Here is a 24,615-nt window from a genome sequence, read left to right as displayed (position 1 = left end):
TTTCTTTTAAAAACTCATTATTATAGATCTCAAAAGGAAAGAAGAGGACAGATTGCACTTATTTGTGTTCACCTATGGTTCACTTGCCAGCTTTGCTTCCTTTATTTTGGCTTGAAGTTTGTTTATGCTAATAGAGGGAGGGCATTGATACTTTTGGAGAGTGCAAATATGCTGTTGTAGTTAAACGAAAATGTGCTCTCAAAACCCTTAATGCGAGTGGATGATAGGTGAATAGAAAATTAATTTGGCAGGGACTGAGTTCAAGCACACAAAAATGGTGGCGTTCAATGTATGAGAAGCTCCTTGCAGAAGAACACAGTCATTGCTAAGGGTTTAGTCCAGATGGAGTTGGGACAAGTTCACGGTGGAGGAATCCTGTGAGTGCTATGAAATAGAAATTACACTTGACTAAGAAAAACAAACAAACAAAAAAAAAAAACAAAACACAACGCAACAGAGTTGAAAAGTGTTTTAGAGAGGAAGTCCTATAGATATGTTTGACCTGTCATTGCACTCCTGCCCAGGTATCTGCTGTGTCTGATGGTGGAGGCAGGGCCCAAGGTGAGACGGACTTTTGCTGTGGCCCAGTATGGCCATTCTTATGATCATCTTATCATTCATCATATCAATCATATCATTCTTATGATCATCTGACTTTCTTGTAGGAAGTTTTGTGCTGTCTCACAAGGAAAGAGAAATACATCATGACCCTGACTAGCATGTTTAGACACTAAGTGGACCTTGTATTCACATGATGGAAATATCCCTTTTCCCACATGCTCTTTGTTGTGTGAGGATGTAGCTGAGGGGCTCTGCATAGTAAATCACAAGTTTGTTGCCTACTTATGTCAAGAAACAAGTGGCTGCAGCAGATGAGGGAAGTGCAAGAAAACAGCAAGACAGAGTGTCTTGCAGTGCACCAGCTTCTGAGCTTCTGCCAAGCATTTTGTTGGCTTTGTAAGGGGAAAAAAAATTAAAAAGCATTTTAAAGAGAGAAAAAAAAAATAAAGCAGGGTTTGATTTGCCCAGCTGCTAAGGGTTGCTCTTCACTGAAGTATTTACCTGTTTCACCCTGTTTACAGGGTTTGATGTACTGCTTGCAACCTTGTGACTATGGGATATGGTGATATGGTCAGATACTAAGGGCAGAATATTTTCTCTAAAAGGAAGCAAGAATGTCCTGTTATGAAAGACATAATCTTTCCCTGGATTGTCCCTGCACCAGACAATGCACAGCTAACATACCGCTCACAGCACATTTTGTTGCCGTTCTGCTAACATTGCATGTACTTTATATTTTCTTTGTGATTGTATAAATAGCATATAGGAAGAGGGAGACTATTTAGGGAAAATACTAATTAAAACGAACAATAGAAAATAGGAGATCTTATGTTTCTAAAATTAGAGGCTGGTTATTCAGTAATAAATAGCTCTGTCATTATTAGTTTGCAGTCCCTCCTTTCTCTTGCCTGACACACACAATATCACTGTTATCCATGGTTTGCCTGTCTAAACATGGTTTCTTTCCAACACTCCACATTGTTTGCTAGCCCCTGCTACAAAAGCTCCCCAGATCTGGGCTTTTCTGGCAAAAGAAAATAAGGAGAAATATTCTTTCTAAACAAAATGAGATTGATGAAGGAAAACAAAGAACATTAACAAAGGTACTTTTGTCACTTCCTGATAGATATTGCGTATTGGCCTATGGTAATTTTAAAAAACAGGGAGCATGGATCAAGATTTTATTTCCTAAAAATTAGTAACCATTTTGGTGGGCTTTATGGCTATGTTAAGAATGTGCTTGCTTAACTTCAAGGGAAAGTTTGGTTTGTGCCATGGGGTACAATGAGTAATGACTATGCGCAGGTATGGCTGTGGTATGGGCTGGGCCCAGAAGAACGGCAGAAAGACTTGTGCCTGTATGAGCAAGTACACAAGGACTAGTTAGCATGGTTGGGTGTTGCCTGGGCTTTTCCCTTCATGGAGGATCAGCTCTTCCCACAGGGCCCACCACGGCATGGTCCCCAGGTCTGCACTCTTAGGTGGACTTCTAAGTACTCAGAGTGAGTCAGCCCTGCCTGTGCTGGAGCTATCTTTTCTTACTACACGGTGCCAAGATTGTTTTGAGCACCACCAGATTGTGTTTTGGAGCCATTTCAAAGACACTGGACTAGATGAAGTCACTTTGTGTTGTCATTGCTTCATTTCTATTGTTGTCTGGAACAAAACCCAACCTCTCTGAAAGGTGAAAAGGGGATGTAGAAAGTGTAGGAATCCGTGTTGGCTCAAGGGACTGTAACAGGGGAAACAGAGAGAGGAAGAGAACAAAATTCTCAGGGAAAAAAATTAAATAGAAAGGAGGAGCAGGAAAGAAAAAAGTATGTGAAACCATAAAAATCCAGTGCTGTCAGCTGAAAATTGTGGTGATTCTGTCATATTAATGGCAGGAAACCATACCTCTATTGGCTTTCACTGACAGAGCTGCAAGCAGCTGCTGTGGAAGGAAGATGACTCGAGCGTGAGTGAAAATATCTAAGACATTATGCGCTTATTTTGTAGAGAGAGAATTTAGTGAGGATTCGTCTGTCATTATCATATCCTCTGTTGAACGTGTTGCCCTTGGCAATGGGTGCTCAGTAACTAATTTAGCTTTTTTTATTGTTTGGTAGGAAGATTCTCATGCTTGGTTCACCCAGTAGCTGTGATTTTCAAAAGTAAAGAACAAAGAAAACTCCTGAATTATAAAATAGGACTTATGGAACATATATTTTGGATTTTTCAGTCATCACTACATATTAGGAGGAGGTGGGGATGGTAGAGCTTTCTCTCTTACTAAATGGGTTGAAACTGGGTGAAACTGTTACAAACCCAAAATATACAGCTAGGGAAATATCAACAAATGTTGTTGCCCATTTGATTCTCAGTACAGGGCCAAGCTAGCTGCCGTACATCAAGGTGTCAAGTGTAGGTGTGTAGTAGTCCAGATAAAGGGAAGCCCACAACTTTCTGCAAAGTAACATATGGCCATGACTTGAAACAAGAACACTAAAATAAATTTTCCACTTTAAAAAAAAAAATAGTGGAAGAAGATTTGAACATCTGCACAAGTTCTTTCTACAGCTTTGTGTAAAAGACCCTGCCGAGTAGATTATGTGGGGTTTAATTTATCTAAGTTAAGGGAGAAGAGCTGGCTTGACCCTGCTGAGGTTCAGTCCTGTGGCTCCTGGCAGCCTTTGTAGTCCCAGCCCAGTGCTTAGGTCATTCAGCTATTCCTTGCTCTGCATTTATCACTTCACCAGTGCCATATTGCATAATAAAACTGAGAAGATACTGCACAGAGTAGACATCAGCCCGTATTTAAAGCCCAAAGTGAACGAGCAGTAAAATCTTCTAGGAGTGTAAAACCCAGACAGCTTTCACTAAACCTGTCTGTGCTGACTCAAAGGGTAAACTTGAAATAAGCAGTGCATGGTGTGATACTGAACCTCTTGTGATCACATGCTAAGTTGTGTAGACTTTAAAAACTCCACATACTTGTGCCTTTTTTTCTAAACTGCTGATATAAGTTTCTGGCAACAGATTCATCTCCCTTCACAGCACTTATTTCCAAAATTGCGTTGATCAGAGGCTGTTGCAATAGGGAAAAATACTAATTTTGCATGAGTTTTACCAAATCCGTTTCATTAGGAGTGTAAATCTTTCACTTACTGTAGTGAACTGATCCAGAAGCTTATATTAGCCTTCAGTGGGACCCTATGGTGGTCCTTCCAAGGCTTGTCCATTTGGGTTACAGGGTCCCTGGGAAAACGGCTGGTTCAAATCAATGCCTAGAGCCTGTTTCTGCTAGGCACAGTAGATATCTCAGGAGAAACATCTGTTGGGGGCTGACTGGTGTGCTGAGCAATCCTCACCTCAAATGCTGGCTGAATAAGTGGGTGGACAGGGCTATAGACCTCCTCCGATTTCATTAGGAGTGATCGAGTGTCACTGGGCAGGGGGTCACACTGCCTCCTCCATCCGCACGGTCACAGTTAGCCACAGGGAGGCCCTGATGTTTTGGAACTGTCCTTCTCCACCTCTTCAACTTGTCTCCTTTGCCACATTTTGGCCTTCTGAGGCTTTTGCTGCCTTCCTCTCCTCTTCCTGCTTTTTTCGTTTCCTTTGTCTTATTAATTCCTTCTCCTACCCCAACAAATTAAAAAAAGAAAAAAAAAAAAGAAAAAAGAGAGCATTAAAGTTGTTTGGGAGGTGTGGTGGTTTTCAGAGTTAAACAATACTGAAAAAAAGTACTTTCTCTTCATTTAGTATTTTTAAAGAAGTAATAAGTAACACGGCAGGATACGATTGTAATAATATGAACAACTCTTAGGTATTTGAAGCTTTATTCCTTGGCCTCCCACCTCTCCTGATCACTATAAGTCATGCATGAGTTATTACTTTTACTGTATATAATTTCTAGTATCCTTAGAGATCCAATCATACCTCTGATAAAGTGATTTTCTGACTATTTCAGCCATGCTTACATAGCTGTTTGTGAATGTGTGGATGTAATTTATCTGTTTATTATAATTCTAATAATGAAAAGAAAGTGAAATGCTATTATAAAGCTCAGCATGGTAATCAGTTTGTTGTTATTGCTGGTCATGACAATCATTTTAAAGTCTCCATTTTGCTAATGGTGCACCTTAAATTTTCCAAGTTGGGATTTAGTCAGGACTTTAATGAAGATGTGTGATGGTAGAACAGAAAAACTAGGCTATAGTTCAGCAAAACACTTGAGTCTGTGAATAACTTCACTCACATGAGTAGATCTACAGATTTCCAGTAGACAATTCCCACTTTTAAATTTAAGCGTGTATGTTAGCTTTCATGCTGGGGCTTGAGGCTTTAATAAAATCTAATACTTGGGGGATCTTTGTAACTAAGGTTATTGTAACTTGTGTCAACGTAAAATAAACTTCTATCTGGAGTAACTTCCAAAACATAGAAAAGATGTTTTAGTTCTTAACTCATGCATCCATACCAAAGAAAATTAAACAGCGGAGCAATATATAGTCAGAGGGTAATGGATATGTAGCTGTTTGTGGCAAATACTTCCAAGAGAACCATCATAAAATTAGTTTTGTAACTTGCACGGTAATAGCAATGGGAACAACTCCTCCATCAGTGGTCAAACAGATTGTCTAACATTGATGGATACAAGCTCAGAAAAGTATTGAATTTTTTTTCTAATTAGCTTTTTTTCCTACAAAATTGCCTCTTAATAATTTTCCTTCATGTCCAGTGCATAAAGGTATCTGTGTGTATGAATTTAATTTATATGCCAATGATGTTTTATGCATTGTCTTGTCTGCATCTCATTACTGTCATTAATAAGCACTCCAATACATCTCGTTACAAGGTTAATTGGGACAAATCTAAAATACGTCCCCTTTTATATTGTAAATATGATATCTCCTGGCAGCACATTCCTTGTGCATGGACACAAAAGTTATGGTGTCTTATTAAAGGTTTCTATATGGTATCATAGTTGCATTCAGTGACTACATTATACTGTAAATACAGCTGTATGGAAAATTGGCTGTGTACAACATTATCTAGATGAAACATCCATTTTCCTGGTATTGGATGAAATACAACTGTGTACAGAATTGTCATTTTTTCAGCCATACCTGTGGGCCAGAGTGTTTTATATAAGTGCAGGTCTTTTTGCTAACAGTTAATTTCTGATTTTGAATTAATATCCTTTAAAAAGCCTGTTCCTTCACAAAACCCAGCTGCACCCTGTTATGACAAACGAAAAGAAGCATTTTGCAAGTAAAAGATGTTTTATTTGGGCAACAGATAAGAGCCTTGGTGCTGTCATATCAATATGCATCTCATGTCAACATCTGTCAGAATCATCTAAGATAACACACTATAACAAGTCTGTGGGTCACATACACCTTCACTCCCTAGGACTAAGGGTTAAAACTCAGGGAAAGTGGGGCTTTCACTGAAACGTGCTCTCCTGTAGATGTGACTTACACTGCCAGACCCTCCTGTCATGCAGCAGAAGTGCAGATAAAGTCCCTGCAGTGTGGTTGAAGAACAGGGGCTGTAGATAAGAGGGAATCCTGGGCACTGTGTTTCTACCCACCAGAGCTCAATCATTTTTTTTTATTTTTTTTTTTCCTGGGACCATCACAGAGTCTCTGTGATGTCTGAAACCTGAAAGGAGAATGGAGGCTTCCAGAGCTGTGGTGGCTTTACCTGATATCTCAGTGCTGTAACACGCAGGCATGAAGAATGCACTGCTGCACAGATGAGTTTCATAAGCACGCAGTAGTTTGCAGCTGCTCATCACCTGAAAAAAGGTACATTTTAAGGCAGGATGCAATGGAATTTTACCTGGATAGCCAGAGGACTGGTAATATACAGATCTGCTAGTTAATTTCCAGATCTCTTATTCACACTTCTGGACTGTAATCTCTGCTAGGGAGATCTGACTTCCCCTTTGCCATAAGCTTTATGGATGCTTCATGTGTGAAGTACAATTTATCTCCCAAGTGTTAGGGACTGAGTTTGTCTCTTGACTATGTTGAGTGTGAAGGGTTAAAAGCTTCCATGGCATCTATGAGTTGTGTTTGTAATGGTCTTTATGGAGAGATTTATGTCCTCTACTAGGGACGAAACTAATTCCTCTCGGAAGATCTGTGCCAAGACTAATACACCAGCTAAGTCCCTCCAAAAGTGGGCTGTACTGGTCTTTGTTTTCTCTTTGCCAAGTTGAATTTCAGTCTTTGTCTCCTTTAGTCAGGATCACTCTGTAACAAATTCTTGATTATAAGCAGCAACAAATGCACAGGATCAGGAATCCTAAAGCAAGATCATTTCATAAATGGTCTGCAAATCTGTAGTTCCAGCCTTTCCTTTGAGTTTGATGCCTGCATGTTGGAATGCTGTGACTTAAACTTATCTCATATTCAGTCAAAATTTTATTTACCCCACAATCTACTTGGAATAGAAGGAAGAAATAGACTCCCATAATGCTGTTGCTATGAGAGGCACAGAAATACTATTCATGTTCCCGGTTCTAGTTGGATACAACGGTATAAAACGCTGGACAAGAAAGTGTGTGTGTGTATTCAAGAAAATGGTAAATTCCAGCTACTCATTAGTACGGTAAGTCCGACCATTTTCCCCTGGCATAGACTGTAAAACCTCACTTCCCCAAACATCAGTTAAGTAGCTTAGGAAGTCTGCATAGCTTAGCCCCAATTTAAATGATACACTATTGTTACTACAAGCAAGCCATATTAGTGGCATGTTATCTCTACTGTTGTTTGTTCCAGACCCTAGGCAACAATTAATTTTGTCATGCCAACAAATATTTCATTTGATTTCTGATGTACCATTGCCATAACAACTTGGATAAATATATCGTAAAAAATACATATTTTTTAAAGATCACTAGTTAATAAGAATTATAAATACATAAATAAATAAACAAAAGCACCCCATTTTATTATGCTCAGTGGAGCCATATATAAGTCATGACCAGAAAGATAGCAACATAAAACATTAGTAGGTCAGTGTCAGCAAATTCTGCACTGTTTGTAGATGGTTTCTGAGAGCAGGTTCACAAACCTGTGTGGTGCAACTGAGACAAGATCTCATGAAGTGCTGAAGGAGATTTCAAGTATCAGGACTTCCTCGGGTTCTTGTGTAGGTTGGGCCTAAATACAGTGTCCTGCACTGGTGATACTGGCTTGATGAGTAGACGAACAGCTAAATAACTCTAAGTTATATTCGTTTGTCTAAAGAACCACATGAATATTATTATAATTCTTTTGGGATATATCATATGCTTTTATGTCAGAAACAGGCTGCAAGTAGCACTCTGTATTGCTAACATGACGTAAATGTTTTAACAAAGTACGCTGTAACAATCGTTATCGTGCTTGAAACCTCTTTAGCTTGGCAAGAGCAAAACAAATAATGAGTATCAGAGATCTCATCCTGTGGAAAGTATGCCTCAAACCAAACCCCCAAACATGTGCTTTTATCTCTTGAAATCATCCAATGTACACATGCATCTGTCAGCTCTGTCCGGCGGTTAGGCACTCCACAATGCATTGTGAATAGCTTACTTACTATTTAATTTTACACTTGCTCTGTGAGTGTCTGGAAAATAAAGCTTAATTTTACTAATGTCCTGTATGAGTACTGATGAAATAACATCCATACCAGCCACTTTACAAACACTCTTATTGTAACAGTTTTATGCGCTACAGAATTATTTGTTCTTAGGTTCCTGTTGCATTTCCAGGAAGAAAAGCTGAGGAAGAAATGCAAAACCTAAACTATCCTCCTTATTTTTTGAAGGTCCATCAAGATGAGATAAGGCTCTTGTGTTCAATGTTGGGTGCACTGTGATTGTCACCCAGTGCATGCTCATGTCCCCATGCCCAGTAGAGGATGCACGTCACTGGCAGCAGTGGTGGACGTGCTACTTTTGCTCCCACCCTGCTGCATGTGTGGCATGTTGGAGGTCCCTGAGGAGGGAAGCCCCTTAATTCTACCTCTTCTGTCCCTCTGTATAGACAATCTAGTGCAGCTGCAGTAAGTAAAACACTGACACTATTTTCCTAATAATGTCTATAATGTCCCAAGGAACATGTACGCTTGTATTTCCATCCTCCATTGCTGGGTCAGAAGTACTGCAGATATTCCCCAATTCTCCAGCAACATTACAAGATGCCAGTTCACTCCTCAAGTAGAACTGTTAAATATTTTCTTAGTTAGACAGACAAGGACACATCCTTTTGCTCTCTTTTCTTCATACCCTGAACAGACCAGATAGCAGACAGATCACAAACATCTCCATAAGATTTGTCAGGAAGTTAAAGGATTTATTTTATGTTTTCTGTACTGTTTCATTTACTGGCTTTGGCACGTAGTTCTCTTCTGGTCTGGTGTATGCACAGGATTGCTCCCTGGACAAGTTTTGAAAAACAGAAATTCTGTTGTTGTCTTTCATGTCTGCAATGGTTAGTTTGGGGAAAATACGGGAACTTTCATTTTCCTTAGAAGCAGAGATATTGTTAGTACTTACCCAGTGAAAGCAGCAATCAATGTGTCATCTAACTTTAGGGCTTTTTCAGCCCTAGGGTTTTAGGGCTTTTTCAGGAGGAATCATCTCCATAACAATAATTCATAAAGCTGCTACCATGTGTGAAGAAAAAACATATTTTAATAACCCTGGCATACTGGCTGCAAAGTCCGTAAGTCTGTCTGTCTTTCACATAGTTCTGAATTCCTTCCTAAAATTCCCATTACCCTAAAATATATCTGAAGTCGTGGAGAAAACAGCAAATATGGTTCTGTCATTGCACCCCTCTGACTGTGATGTAAAATTGAACTACTCAAATGTGCTTCAAAAGCTGAGGCAAAATGAAAAACAAGCTATGTTTGTCTCAGAGGCACCCATTTCTAATAGCTGAAGTGTTTGAAGTCCAAAGGGTTTCTAGCAAACGTGAACCAAGTAGCTCACCATGTTCTCATTCCCCAGGCAGATGTAGCATCCAAAGGATGCTCCTCTCATGAAAATGAAACTGAGATGAATTGTTGGATGTTTCTGAATGCTCCTTGTTTGCTAACCTGTAGTCAATGGCACAGCTACTTCTGGTTGTTGTTGTTTTTAAATACCTTCAATGCATTTTGGTTCCCCTTCAGATAAATGAAGGCTACTTCACCATGAAAAGCTCTGTAATAGGCAGTTGTGGTGCCACGGGCTCTGTTTTGCTGTTGTTTACTGCAGTAAGGAAGCCAATCTTCATTGGCACAGGGGAAATCTGTAGGCTAGAACACATGGGACACTCTAATGAATATATTTTTCTAATAAGGCAGTAAAATTTGTTAAATTCAACTTGTCGCTTTTATAAGCCTTGCTCTTAGAAGGGAGCAGCATGCACCTGGGACGAGGTAGGGTGTATCCTTCCCTTTGTCACCAGGTAACATCTCACTCTGCCTCTAGATTGCTACCCAAACAAAAACAAGCCTTGAATGCCTAATCAGTGATGGTGTTTTGATTTTCCTCTCAGCCATAAGTACCACCAGGCAATCAGCAGGGAAGAAGAAAAAAAAAAAAAAAGGAAAAAAAATGCATGTTCTCTCAGTCTATTTTTAAATACAAGTAATTGGCATTTTTCCCTTCTGCTAACATGAGTTCCAGGTAAGCACAGCTCAAATTGACCTCATCACACAACCCTCCAGGGAGGAGAGGATTAAAAAAAGGGCCCAGGCAGCTGTGATTTATACCCATGAAGCAGGAGGAAGCAGGGCTTAGCTCCCTGGTGCACATCAGGAATGCCTTAGACCACCACCACTTCGAGTCCCACCTCCAGTTTGACCTGCCTGGTGTAAGTGGCCCAGCTAGAGCTTCTGGCCGTGTGCCTTCTGCCAAAACATTCCTGGCCACCTCTGTCAACAGCCCTTACCTCAACCCTGCAGTACCCCAATGCAGCGCTGCATCCCCCTCTGTGTCTTGCATCCCAGGTGTCTTGCTGGGATCTGCCTCCTGCTCCCAGTTTTGGGATAACCCTTACACCCAGAGGCCATCACCACTATCTCAGTGCAGCAAGGTGTCAGGAAGAAAACTCCTTTACAGCTCTTTTGCAGGGTGCCAAGGCTCTGGGTTGCCTCACTTTCTTTGGTGAGAGGAGATTTTATCCGATCAGATATATACTGCGTTCATCTTTAGAAAACAAGTCAGGTAGGCTCATTTTCCTCTTGCAGAAAGAAAACTTTATCATTGATGTTTTTGGCTAATGAAGTCCTTCAGACAGACTTTGGCTAGATACTGGGAGGCTGACCCTTGTCCTCCCAGGTGCTTGTACCAACTGGAAGCAGCTCCTAAGCTGCTGTAGCACTGGTGGAAGTGGGAATGCAGACAGACTGTTGTGAAAGGAAGAGTCTTTCTTGTTGTTCTCAGATGTACCCTTCCGTTACTGAGGTTTCTTATCAGGAAAAGCACAATAGAAGTAGAACGTATGAAAATGAGAGCTCCAACCAAATGTCAGAGTAACTGCTGATAACATGAGTTCAGTAGCAAAAACAAGATCTTGTAGCTTGTTTATCTTCTCGTTGCATTGTAACTGTCCCTGCTGAAAAACAGAGATCGAAGGAGCCTCGAGTCAGACAGGCTCTGCTAGCAAGTACTGGGTAAAACACATGAGCAAGCGGGGTTGTGCTGAAGGGAAATACATGAGTAAAAAAGTACAGGAGAGGCAGCAGTGGCTGGACCAGGAGGAACCAGAGATAACAGTCAGGTCTGTTGGGCTCTCCAAACATCAGCATCTTTATCGAGGGGACTCTATTCTCTGCCTCTTCGATAGGACCAGATGTATGTTTTGTGCCTAGTTGCATCATAAGGAAGTTTCTACTTCTTTGAACATTTTCAGACCATTTTCTTTTTTTCTTAAACTGCAAAAACCAACCCTCACCTGAAGGCTGGGGTGGAGGGGCTGTGCTGCTTGCCTTTGATGCATGGGTAGAGGTATATGAACCCTTTGTGGGGCAATTTGTGAGCTGTATCCAGTGGTGGGCTTGAGTATTTATGTGTAATGGAAAAAAGGAATTTAAAGCCGTATAACCCTGAAAATTGAACTCCCCTTCTGCCCAGAGCTGAGGGCATAGAAAACTGGTAGCTGGGAAGAGCAAGAGCCTCGGCAGTGCAAATACTTCCACGCAGGCTCCCAGGGTGAATGCTGTAAGAGCAGCGGGTCAGGCACAGTAGCTGCCACAACTAGAAAAGTCTCTCTTTGCTAGGAATAGGTTGGAATTGCATTTGGTGTGTTATTGTACCTGTAAGCATGCGTTTGCAAATTGTTTTATGGAGCAGTGAGTCACGCCACAGGCTAGCACTGGCAAAACCCCTCAGTGCTCACGAACTACACCCAGGAAACGTCTCCTTTCCCTGGGGGAAATGCAAAGCTTGGCAGAGTCTCACCCTGCTGGCTGGGGAGTGTTCATGGAGGTGGGACAAGTGGCACCGGTCACACTCGGGCAGAGCCCAGCCATACATTCCTGCTGCCATCCTGCTGCTGGTGGCCTTCCAGCACAGGGAGGGGACACCAGGATCTCTTCACCTTAACTTACGTTTTTAGGGAAAAAAAACATGTGCTGCTCCATTTTCAGGAGGAAGAGGTGTAGGTGTACCTCAGGGTGAAGGTCTGGAGGGGAAAGATGGTGCTCTGCTCAGTGAGGTGTTTGCTCCGTGTCCCTGGAGCCATTTTGGCTGGGTGGCAGTGGTGACCAGGCCCCAGCTGCTGCCCCCTCTTTGAGGCCTTCGCCTTGTTTTGTGCGTTTAAACAGCAGCAAGTTTGTGTGTTTAAACGGCAGCTTTGCTCCTTCCTTGTGCTCATGTTGCAGGTTGGGATGTTATGAGGCACAGCAAGGTTCATAATGTTCTTAAATAATTGCTTTTCAAGGAAACACAGATACTTTCCTGTGAACTGACTGAACATGCATATGTAGCAGATATGTTAATGTCAGGGGCATCTTTTCACTGCACAGCGAGTTACAATAGGAAGATGTGACTTTATCTTTCAAGGCAAATATTTTTATGCACTAATATCTGATCAGACATACTGGCAGAAAAGGAAAAAAAAAAGTTCCTTTTTTGAGACTGGTAATACAAACCTTAGATATGAGTCTTTCTTGAGTGTTGCTTAAGAGCAGTGAAACAATGAAGGCTTTTGAAGACTATTAGCACAAAACAAGCCAAGCTATTGATTTTATTTAACTTGCTGTTTCAAAATAGGTTGTACATTTGGTAATCCCCCCCAGCCCACAGATATATTTCAGGTTTTTGAAACAAGTTTGGAAGTGGCTTGGTTTGAATTCTAAGAAAATAAACACACGCAGGATGCCATTCTGCGACAGTTGGGCTGTTTTCCCTAACTGGTCCAGCTGGGGTTGGTGAGGGTGGGTTCCTGATATTAACTGAAACTCCACTCAGCTACATCAGTGAGCAAAATCCTACACTTGCCACTCAGAAAAGCAAAAGGACAAATGCAGAACACTCCCTTACAGCAGTTTTAGCAACCCCCACCCCCTATAAAAGTTGCATATAGACAGTGTTTGGGAAGTCATAGTCTAAGTGGGTACTACATTATGAAAATGTAGATCTACTGTATTTTAATTAGGAAAACAATAATCAGCATTAGTGTTCTATGAGTACTTGCCAGCTTAGGTTATGCTTATGCTGACGCTTTTGAGGAATGTTTCCATGAGTACCGATAATGTTTTATTGTATGTGTGAATTAAGTGTATGGATTAATACCATTATCACAAAGTACTTGTGAAAATTTACAGTAAGGAAACTGAACTGAATATGGGCAAGCAATATTGCTGATAGCATTTGAATTTATGTGGCAAATTTACTAACATAATGTTAAAAAATATACAGGATGTGATTGTGATTAGAGAAAAAAAAATCCTTCACATGCATTTTATTTTATACAGCAAGGACAGTCGTTCCTCCTGTGAAGTTTATGTTGGTTGAAAGCATAAATTTTACTGATATATATGTACAGGTTTCTGTTCCCAGTGGTGAACACTGTTACATTTAGAAAATTGACAAAATCAATGGCAATAAACCAAAGATCAATTTAAATTTCACATTTAGCTACTTGTTTTAGAGTCTCTGTGAAATTTATAGTCAGTAACATGTTTTATGTTTAGAAGAAATAGATGAATACAGCTGCTGTCCATTTGTAGCAATTGTTTTCTAAATTTGTGAACTGAAAAGGGTATGTGCATCTATAAATAGAAAAAAAATTACACATATAATAACTGTTATTCTGCCATACTACTGCGTGCTCTCTACATGTTGTTTCCTTATCTGTTGAAAGTATTACAGAATAGACACTGAGTGTTATAAAAGTAGTGAATAGTAATAGTTTGAGATAGATACCTAAGCTTTCTAAGTTGCTAATTTACTATCCCCTTCCAAAATAGCTGTCATTATAAAATCAGGTCACTATAGAGGTAAGGATCTATAAATATAGCGCCTGTGTCATATCCCATCATCTACAAAAGGATCATGCTCTCTGTCTGTTTAAAGAGGTTTACATATTCTTTATAATACATATATGATAAATTAAGTACACTTTTCTAGACCCCTTTAAATGGAAGGAATTGAAAACACAATAGTGATATAGTTAATTAGTCTTATTCTTGTAGAAAAATTACACCTTTTTCGATTAGTGTGAAATATAAGTGTCAAATCAGTAATAAAATCCTGATCAATAAAACAATAATAACTATGTTGTTAAAAGCAGACCTAGAAAGGTGTTCATGGCAACATATTTTAGGGGTTAGAAACCCTTTTAAAATAAACGGATTTCATCTTTACACTATGTCATCTAAATCATTACAATGTTTGTGTATACAATTATCATCAGACGATAAATTGCAGCTATTGAATGGATTAAGTTTGAACTTTTTGGCCTCATAAATCTGAGTTTGTCATAGCTTTAGCAAATGCTTGTGTAACAATCAGTTGATTACATGGCAGAGCAGATGTATGTATGTTAACTGGAAAATATGAAAGGACCAGGGTAATTCAAAGTTCAATGGAAGAAGTTTATAAATGTCTGACAATATCATGCTAACACATTCTCAATATACCTTGCTGGTTATAAGCTTGTACCAGTTTTTATTCTATTTCCCCTTCCCTACTTTAATGTGAGATTTAATGCTATTAGGAAAAATAAAATAAAATAAAATAAAATGTAAAATATTTAATTGATTGACAGAATGTAATGGAACACAGGTAGGAAAATATTTTGATGGGATCTAGTGCACCATATTCTCAACTGTTTTTTTCGTTAAAATTTCAGTTCATTTCATCTTGTTCATTAAGAATGAACAAAATAGCAATGACTAGCAAATAGTATCATGATAGAAAAAGCAGAAACACCATCTTGAAGTAGAAAGATGGCATACCAAAGCATGAGTTCTTTGAGAAAAGAGGAGCTATAGATTTCTGCTGGATTATTTTAATATGCTGGATTATTTTAATACGTGGCTCAGATCCCGTAGACAGGGATTAATGATTTGCGTGACATTATTTGTCTGGAATAGGTGCGGACAAGAAATGACCAAAGACCGGATCTGTACCTCCAATTTTTTTTCCCATCAGGTTGGGAAGGTCAGTTCTCTTTTCATAAGGTACTGATAACCAAGAGAATGGAATAGATTAAGATAATTTACATTACTTGCTAGTGTTTGCAGTCATAAATAACAATTTTGTTATTGGACTAATGTTTCAAAAAAAATAATTGAATGTTTTTATGCAGTTTCCCCGTATACACCCTAGTTGCATCTCTACCTTTATCTTCTTCTTTGCCAACAAGTGCATCTTTGAATATGTTATCTGAAAGCACAGGCTCATATTGGGTTTAATCAAATGTTTTGTAGGCCTACAGCCATTTCTGAAATCAGTTCAAAGGTTAGGGTAACGTATCTGGTTGCTCATAAGAATACCACTAATACTAAAGTCTGGTTGGATTGGTTTTGGCCATTGTATTCTGCTTTAACAAAGCAATTAAATCTCTATATGCATTTGGGTCAAAACTGATAAATGATATTTAGTATTCAAACAAACAAAAAACTTACTGTTTCAATCCCAAGTTTGTTACTTTATTTAAATATTTTTAAAGAAGATTTCCATGTCTAAGTCAAACCTTACTACAATAAAATACTTAATTTAATCCAAAGGAAATATATTTTTCAGTTTTCACTTAAGCATTAAATTATTTAGTTTTGGCTCCCACATGAAGATTTTTTTTTCCTTAATTTCTTAGCTGACTAATGTAATGTAAAAAACACAGATCGTTGAATAAGAAGAGACATGTTCAGAGTGCACACCCACCAAAAGGTATGTGTAGTGTAAGAGCATTCTGTGTTATCCATGTCTCTTCCTATTTTTGTTCAGGGTGCCCCTGGAAAAAAGATTTTCCTCTTCATGAGAAATACTCTGCTTAACAAGTGTCACTTGAAATTACCATTTTTGTATGTTCCTATGAGAAATGTTCGCAACTACTTCAGTTGCGCTCCTCTTTTTGAACTGGTCTGCTATGCCCAGACTTCAGAACAGGGCATTAAAGATTGGTGAGGATGCAGCCTTTATGTCATGATGTTCCTTTCATTGTGAAAGCCTTCAAAATAGAGCCAGGTTATACGCTGATATACATTCTGGCTTGCCCTTGAACGACAAAGACTTTGATATTTAGCAGCTAAAATTTCCATGTGTTCTGTCATTGCAGAGTAAACTCAATTCTCTCTGCAGAGCAAGCACACTGAGCAGCCGAGCACATCCTTCCTTCAGCAGCTCCCAAAGCAATGGGGAGATGGTACCCCAAAATTACATCAGAATATCTTCCCACAGCTTTACTGTTCCTAAACTTTCAGTTTGGCATTGAAATCTCAATAATAATTAAAAAGAATAATAATGTAATGGTAATAATAACGTTAATATTGAAGTTTTACTGTAGGAATTTTCCTTTGTCATATAAGTATAAGGTAGGCAGCTTGGATTATAGTGTTCCTACATGGCTGTCTTTCTTCTTATGAGTTCAAAATTTATCTGCCTTTAAATAGTAAAGGCAGATTCTCGTTTTGAGGCAGATCTTTAGGATGTAAACTGTCATGACTCCAAGGAAGTCAACTAAGTGACAGTTTCCACCACTGGGGGATACTGCTTTTAAATATCACTGTGCGAAGTGTAATAGGAACCAATCTGTATGGGAAAGCTCCCTGTGTGCATCTCTGTGTGATGTATCTGGAAAAAGTAGGTGTGATTAGATTGTTTGCTTGCTTAATTTTTCTTTTCACCTTCAAGTATTTGGCTATGGAGGGGTTAATTTGGAAGGCATTCCAAAGTCATTTGTCTAGCTATTGAAGTGGAAGTCTGCCTGAATTTGTGCCATTCCTTCACATAAAACTAAATAAATAAATAAAATAAATAAAAATCAAACTGTCATAGAGATAATATTGTGGTATCACTTGAGTTGCCCAGTGAACAATAGTCTATATCATAAGAAAAAAAATATACATATTTTGCCACAAGCCTCTGATCAGTAGACACGCTGCACAGAATGAGCATAGCAACTACATTATCTTTCACCCTGAGGTTAAGGTCATTGTCAAGGATTTGAGGACAAGCTTGTATTGCAGCTGCCTGCATTTAGAGCTGTCAAAGCTTAGAAAAACCTGCCTGATGGACATGTTCTTGTTTTGTATCTTTTTCTTTTTTTTTTTAAGCCCTGCCATCCTATGGGAGATTTAATTAAGGCCAGTGCAGAAATCTCTAAGAAAAGAATAGCATCTTTAAGTACCTGTAGTTGTTTTTCAGTCTGATCCTGTGAACCCCTACAACTGAATTTGCTATAGGATAAAACAAATGTGAAACAAAAGTGAACAGTACCTTCTCTTCAGCCTAGCTGCCCATTCTTTGCTTTGCACAGTGGCTGAAAGGCAAGACTCACTAAACTTCCAGCTTTGGGAGGGGTTATTTCACAGATATTCAGACTTCAACAAAACAGCTTGCTGAAGCCCTTAACTGCATTACAATTGGCCTCCTAATGAACAGATGAACTTTTCTTTTCACCATTTCAAGTCTGTTATCCACAACTAAAGGGTAGCATGGTTATTTCATTTCTGACCTGCCTAACATATAATTAGAAGGTTCCTAGAGGTACTTATAATTGAATTATGGGGTGTTTCATGAGCATTCTGGGTAGTAGGTAGAGAAGTAAAAAGCAAAGCTCATCTGGAATGCATGCAGGGAAAGCGGATGATTTAGTAGGTCTGTATATTGCCTGAAATATTAGATTACAAGTATGAGTCAAAAATCTACTGGTTAAAATTTATTTTTATTAGGAAAATTATCCTAAGCCTATAGTTGCCAATTTCTGTGACAGTATAACTGGATGCAGCTCGATTGATTTTAGTGAAGCTCTACTCATTTATACCTAACTCAGGTTAGAGAAGGGTCCAGTGAATTAGTCCCAGTCACATATTTATCAGGCATGAAACATTCAGCTAATCTCTTGGAGCACTGTAATTGGCTAACATAAAACATTACTGGATGATTAAAATTACAGTTGACTTTCAGATTTGTTGTCAAGTAGATTTGAAATGTGGGGAAATAACTTAAAGGGTCCAATTTTGCGCTCTCTCTCCAGTGTTTATGGATTGATTGTCAGATGCAAAGTCCTTGTAGGCTAGCAACTCACAATTGCTCTTGGCTATACATGTCCTTCACCTTCTGTGAAAACTCCTGTCCATGCACCAGAGCAGCATTATTTAGCTAAGCGTCAGTTTGTAAAATACAGGAGTATTATTAGAGGCGAAGGACAACACCTTTCAGATATGACTGACATTGTACTTTGCGTGGTTGTGGTTTTGGTTTTGATGGAGGTCCCAGCTCTTCTATTTCAAAATACTGCAAAGCCAAAAAAAAAATCTTACTGATGTCTACTTTGACTGTAAATAGCTAAATAACAGGCTGTTTCATCCTGTCAAGGATGCTTATGAAACAGGAACAGTTATTGTTCAAACATCAAGAGTACCTGCCTTGGTTTGGTTAAAAAAAAAAAAAAAACACGTTTTTTTTTTTTCAAAATACAAACTTGCCTTATATGATTCAACTCCCTTTTTAATATGTATGCTATTTTGCCCAAGAGATAAACTGGGGGAAAGACTGACCAAAACACAGAAATCACTGTTCCCCTTTCTGTGGCAATCTCTACAGAAATGTGGAGAAGGAAAGAGAAGAGGGATGAGAAAGTTAAAAAAACAACAACTTTCTCACCTCCCTAGCCAGCTGCAGAAAAGGTGAAATTGCAGATGAATCTCTTCCTGACTTGCAGTATCAGGCCACTGTGTTGTGCAATGGGCTGAGGAACAGCCAGCCATCTACTCCATACATCTACCAGCGCATCTTCTCCCATACCTATGGGCTGGGAGCTGTTGTGATAGATATTCGCAGTCTCTTGTTTAGAAACAGAACTAGTCTTAGTCTTTAACTTAGAATGTCATATTTCATGAATTAATAACTGATAGCAAGAAGGCCTTTTTATTATGCCTATTAAACCATTTGATAAAGAAAAAAATATTTTTATGATGCTAATAAGCCTTTCAGTTCCCTTCAAGTACAATTGAGGAAAATTGTGCAGAGGAAAAACTGGAGAGCATGTCCTTTGGTAGTATTTTTACTGTATCTGTGGTACATCATTCATAGAAGGCATTGTCCCACCTTACCTTTTAAATTAAGGGCATATTGATAAACTTGGCACTTTAAGTTTACCATGTTTCAAATAAAGAGTATTTTTAAAGTATCTATCATCTTCAAGTATAATGACCTGTGAACATTTACTAAGGATCTTCAAATAGTTTCTGATCGGTTTCCTCACAAAGCACTGAATAACATCAGTATATGCACTGTGGTGTACTCCAAAAGAATTAGATTAATAAGTTATATTGATTGGTCAGCAATGCAAATAGAATCTGATACCGCTCCTCTGGCATCAAAAAAACATAGAAATGTGTTTGTATTGTTCCCTTCTGGAGATCTTGTTTGCTGAATGATCTTCTTGTTCACATTGACAGTTCCTCTCTAATAGAATCAATATTTTAAGTTTGAAACCAGATGCAGACTGGAAATCGTAGGCATTTATAACTGCCTTTTTTCTCTTCTTCTTTTTGGTAATGATTGGGTGTTCCTCATTTCAGTTTGAAGGCTCTCTGTCTCATAAAGTATAACCCTAGGTAACCAATACCTGAGTATGTGTATAGCTCAGCATGTTAATGGCAGATACGGTTATTTTAAGGTTAAAAATTACTGTATTTCTAGAAGATGTTTATTAAGAAAGGGGGACAAATTGGGTCTGTTTCGTATCTGTATGGTCTCAGACTGCAAAGGATGGATAGTAGGCTCTGGGGATCACAAGCCCTCCTTTACCATGTGTCTACCTCTTAGCATGACTTGAAGCTGCTGTTGAAGCTTTTGCCATTCAAACAAATCACCACAGTGTTGTCTAAAGCATGAGCTGATTTTTAATTTGTATCATAATGACTCTATACATTGTGTGACCATGAGTAATTTAATCCTTTGTGTAGAGGAGGTCACCAAGGACCAGATTTCTTCCCTACTCTCCTTCCTTCCCACCTGTCCCCTAATCCAGAGTGCCTGAGCTATGTTATGTAAGAAGTAAAATCATATTCATTCCCCTCTTTTTTATATATATTGTATTACCAACTGAGGCATGAGTCTTCAGCAGTGTTTTCCATAAAGTATACAAAAGACAATGTGAACAAAAAAAAAAAGGCAAAGGAGGAAAAAGATGAATATGAAGTAGTAGTAGAGTAGTAGAGAATACTCTTGCATCATTGCAGCATCAAGACCAATAATAGGGCAATACATCCTCTTCTGGAAACCATACTTCAAAGAGCATGGGGAATGCCTGGGAGAATTCCAAGCAGAAACATGAGGACGATCCAACTTCTCCTAGCCCATTTCTTTTGGCCACATTTGTATGTCTATGGGGTTTTCAGTCTGGATTTGGTTCTCATCTAACCACCAGAAAGCAGATAGACAGTCACCATTGTTCTGGATGCATAGACTTGAATGAGTTCCCTCCTCCTTTTTGGCCTGTTTATGGTAACTCTGATAGAGAGAGACTATGTTTTCACTCATCCATCTTCAGTACTCGTCTGTGGATTAGAATACTAATGACCCTTTCACAGGGCTGTGCTGTCATCAGTACATTTTTATTCTGCTCCCTCAAATTGTACTAATTCTGAAAAGACTTTATTTGGCAATTGAGCAAATCCACAAAATGACAATTTTAAGTTCTTATGTAAATTAGTTGTTCTCACTATTTCCCTTAATCTTCAAATAACTGTTAAGGAATGGATTCATTGGTTTTACCATTTCCTGTTCTCATTAGAGTCTCTGTCATAAGAATAAAATACCAGAACCCAGTGGTTCAGGAATACTCAAAAGTAATGAGAGGTCTGCATCCAAAACTCTTTTGCAAAGTGGACTGAGGAGGCTTTGTTTTTGCTTTTTAAAAATGTGTTGCCCTTTTCTGAAAGGCAGGACACAAATTCATTCTTATACCAATCATACTAAAAAGATTAAGTATTGCCAAGAAACTCTTTTTATTGTAAACACTGCAATTCATCTCTCCTCATTCCCTCTTCAGTTCCTTTTCTTGCCGCAAACATCTAGCCATTCCCAGTTGGCTGGATGCAGACAGAACATGCAAGTCATTGCTTTTATGTCTTATTTTTTCAAACAGCTGAAAACATGCGCTCATTAAAATATTGGGGTCCTCTATTTGCTGCCTGCATTTTGAAGAACTTTTTCTTCATGGCTAAACTTATCAACGTTTCTGTTTTGATGGACTATTTTTCCAAGGCTTTTGGTACACTTTCCAAAAATGATTGCTTAAGAAAACAGGCCTGTTGTCAAAGCCTATTGGCAGACATGAGCTACCCGTGGGCATTTTTCTGTTTTCCTATAGTTGCATAATACTTGGCAGCTTTCAAAATGTATACTTCTGTTAGCTCTTGTGGATGTTACTGAGTGCAATTTTTTTTAATTTTTTTTTTTAACATGGAAAATGCTGAGAAATGACTGAGCAGGAAATGCCACCTTTGTCCACATAAATAACCATTAACACACCTCATTCCTCTGGCTCCAGCATAGAGAGCCACTGACTGACCAAAATTGCCATGCTGGGGATCTGTCCTGTGCACCAGAGAGAAAACCATGAGTTTTCATGCAAGGCTTTCATCATGGATATAGCACTCTGGTTTCTTCTGAGTGAAGTAGTACAATATATGCCAAAAGTTTTTGATATAGAATTTGTGTTGTGGTTATGCTTCTTCTGTGATTTTTAGTTAGCAAAGTCTCCGGTGTAGCAATCTGTCACATACTTAATTGTTAAAGAATTGTAAAGAAAAATTGTTAATTGTTTCTGAGACAAGGTGTAGAGAAAAAAAAAAACTTTTTCAAAAGCAGAGCTTCCTGAAATCTTCCCCACTGTCAAATTATTTCTAAATTGAGGATAGTATTTATGGAGGTCAACTTATTTCATTTGCCATATTAATAGAGAGTAGGTTTTAGGAATATTATTTCATCACGTTTCTGAAAGTGTTATCATGGGATACTCATCTGAGTCTCCAAAGTCCATATTAGGTAATTGTTATCCTTGAGTAGTACCAATAAACTTCATATGACCAAATATTTAAAGATGTTTGTAGTGCAGAAAGCCCTAATGACCAGTTGAAAATTTAATTCCATGCACTCTTATTTGAATGTTTGGTATATGGGTAACTGTGAACATCTGCAAGCTTTTGTCAGGTGGAGGGAGACAACCCATTGCTCAAAAGAATGTGCGTCTAGAAAGAGTTTTGGAGATGACATTGAGGAATTGGTCATCAAGGGGTAGTTTGTTGCAACTGCATGCACTGAGAAGAAAAATGACATCTTTTATTTGGCAAAGAAAGTTGCAAGCCCATAAGGCACCTCTCAGATGCAACAAATTGGACACCCATAATTGCTAGTTTTGAATCTTTTAGCTTTGCTTTTGGCAGTGACCTAAACTGATGCCGCTATCATTTCATGGACTGCAGCCGCCATGCAAAGCAATGAAGTTGCTTCATTTGTTTTACTACTACTTTTAATTTCTGTGTAAGCTCTTTTTAGCCCTGTAGACAATGAACGTCATTCAGTCATGCTTTATGGTTTCACTGGCTCTTAATTAAGTCTACAGTAATTTCAGTCTAGTCTTTTTAGTCTTTTTAATATTAGTTTATATTAATCCAGTAAGCAAACTGTATTTCCCTCTTGCTAACTGGGAAAGTTTGCTGTTCTGTGTTTTTTATTTTTAATTTTTTTTCAGTGTTTCCATCTTTAGCTTACATTTCTCTCTACTTCTTGTTTCTTTATGTAAGAAATTACTATCCTTTCCGCTTTCCACTCACTGCCTTTCTCCTTGTTATTTCTTTCTGGCTCAATGCATTTACTTGCCAGCTGCTTCCCTTTGAATTTTTTCAGTTTCCTTTGTATTCTTTCTCCACCCATCTACCAGTATAATAATATATCCTGTTGCAGCAAATGTGTCTTATCCCATGCACAGTAGTTAATCCATGAATTTCCTTAAGATTTTTTTTCATGTATGATTTGCTCTGCACATACCACTGTAAAATTATATTTTAATTTGTTAAAACCTCTGATAGTTATTTATATCAAATCAAGTTTAATGAATATGTTTTTCAAATCAAAGCCTGTATATAGAAGGAGATTGTAAAGACTCTCATTGCTTCTTATTGAAGGCTCGCAGAAAGTTTTCAGCCATCTCAAAGAAAGCATCAGTATTCATTTTCAACACTGAGCCTTATGAATCCTTATGTTTATAACACTCCTCAACTGGAATAAATCTTCCAGCTGATTATCACAGCCATTGGCACAGTGCCACAAGCAGTTCTGGGAACAGTATTCAATCAATGTGTAAACTAGTGAAATGCCAGGAACTTTTGAAAGACCAAGAAGGATGATTAGTTAGTAAAGAGTAAACAGTATTCAACTGTTGAGGATAGCTACTAGCTAACACAGGGCTGAGAAGAATTTTCCATAATTTAAAATGAATATATAGCTTACAGTTTAGGCAGGTATTTATATTTTGTTATCTCACACTCTGATATTTATTTAATTGTAGCAAGGTATACAGGGTAAGAATTTAAAAGAAATAAACACTTTGGTTATACTATAACATGTTTGTATTAGCAACCATTAACTCACCATTTATTTATAGTTAAATAGGAAACTAACGGAACAAAAAAATCAAAGATGACATAAATATTTAAAAAAATCTTTAAGAATTGACATGAAAAATCATTTTTAGTATTTCTGGATTAGTGAAGCATTAGATTGTTGTCATTTATACTTTGTTTTGGTGCTCGATTCTATTCTTACAATGAGGCTGTGCCCCTTCTAAGTTAATATTAATTGTGCTGTTGGGGAAGAGGATTGTTCTGTGTATGTTTGAGAGAAACTAGTTTTCAAGCAGTTATAGACTCCTTCATTTCCCTCAAAACATAGTACCCTTCTGAAGTGTTCACCTAAATCCCAAATACCGAAATAATCCTTAAATTTCAGAGGACATAGATGGTCCTGTATACTCCTATGCTGAAGTTTTCTTTTCCATAGCTTCCCCCTTATATACAGTGATGCCTTTCATTTCGCCATGCCCAGGCAGTGTTGATGGGATCTGTGGGGGGTTAATTAAGGATAGTTTATAATCTTTAGGGGATCTTAAATTTTCCCTTAAATATAGTAACTGGTCTCGCATGCAGAGCTCAACAGCTGAGATATGCAACCACTATCTCTTAGAGCAGCATTTCTCTGTATAAATTATTTTTCAGATGATGCACTGAACTTTGGCTCCCTGTTTAGCAGCCAGGCATAGCAAGATCTAGGTGGGAAATTTAAGCACAATGTATTTTTACATTATTTGAAAGAGCTAGGTTTAGCAGACAAAGTATGTGCTGTGA

Source organism: Cygnus atratus, chromosome 10 (assembly GCF_013377495.2).
Source record: "Cygnus atratus isolate AKBS03 ecotype Queensland, Australia chromosome 10, CAtr_DNAZoo_HiC_assembly, whole genome shotgun sequence".
In the NCBI taxonomy this organism is placed as follows: Eukaryota; Metazoa; Chordata; class Aves; order Anseriformes; family Anatidae; genus Cygnus; species Cygnus atratus.
The sequence above is the reverse complement of the archived record's forward strand: the minus strand, read 5'-3'. Positions refer to the sequence as shown.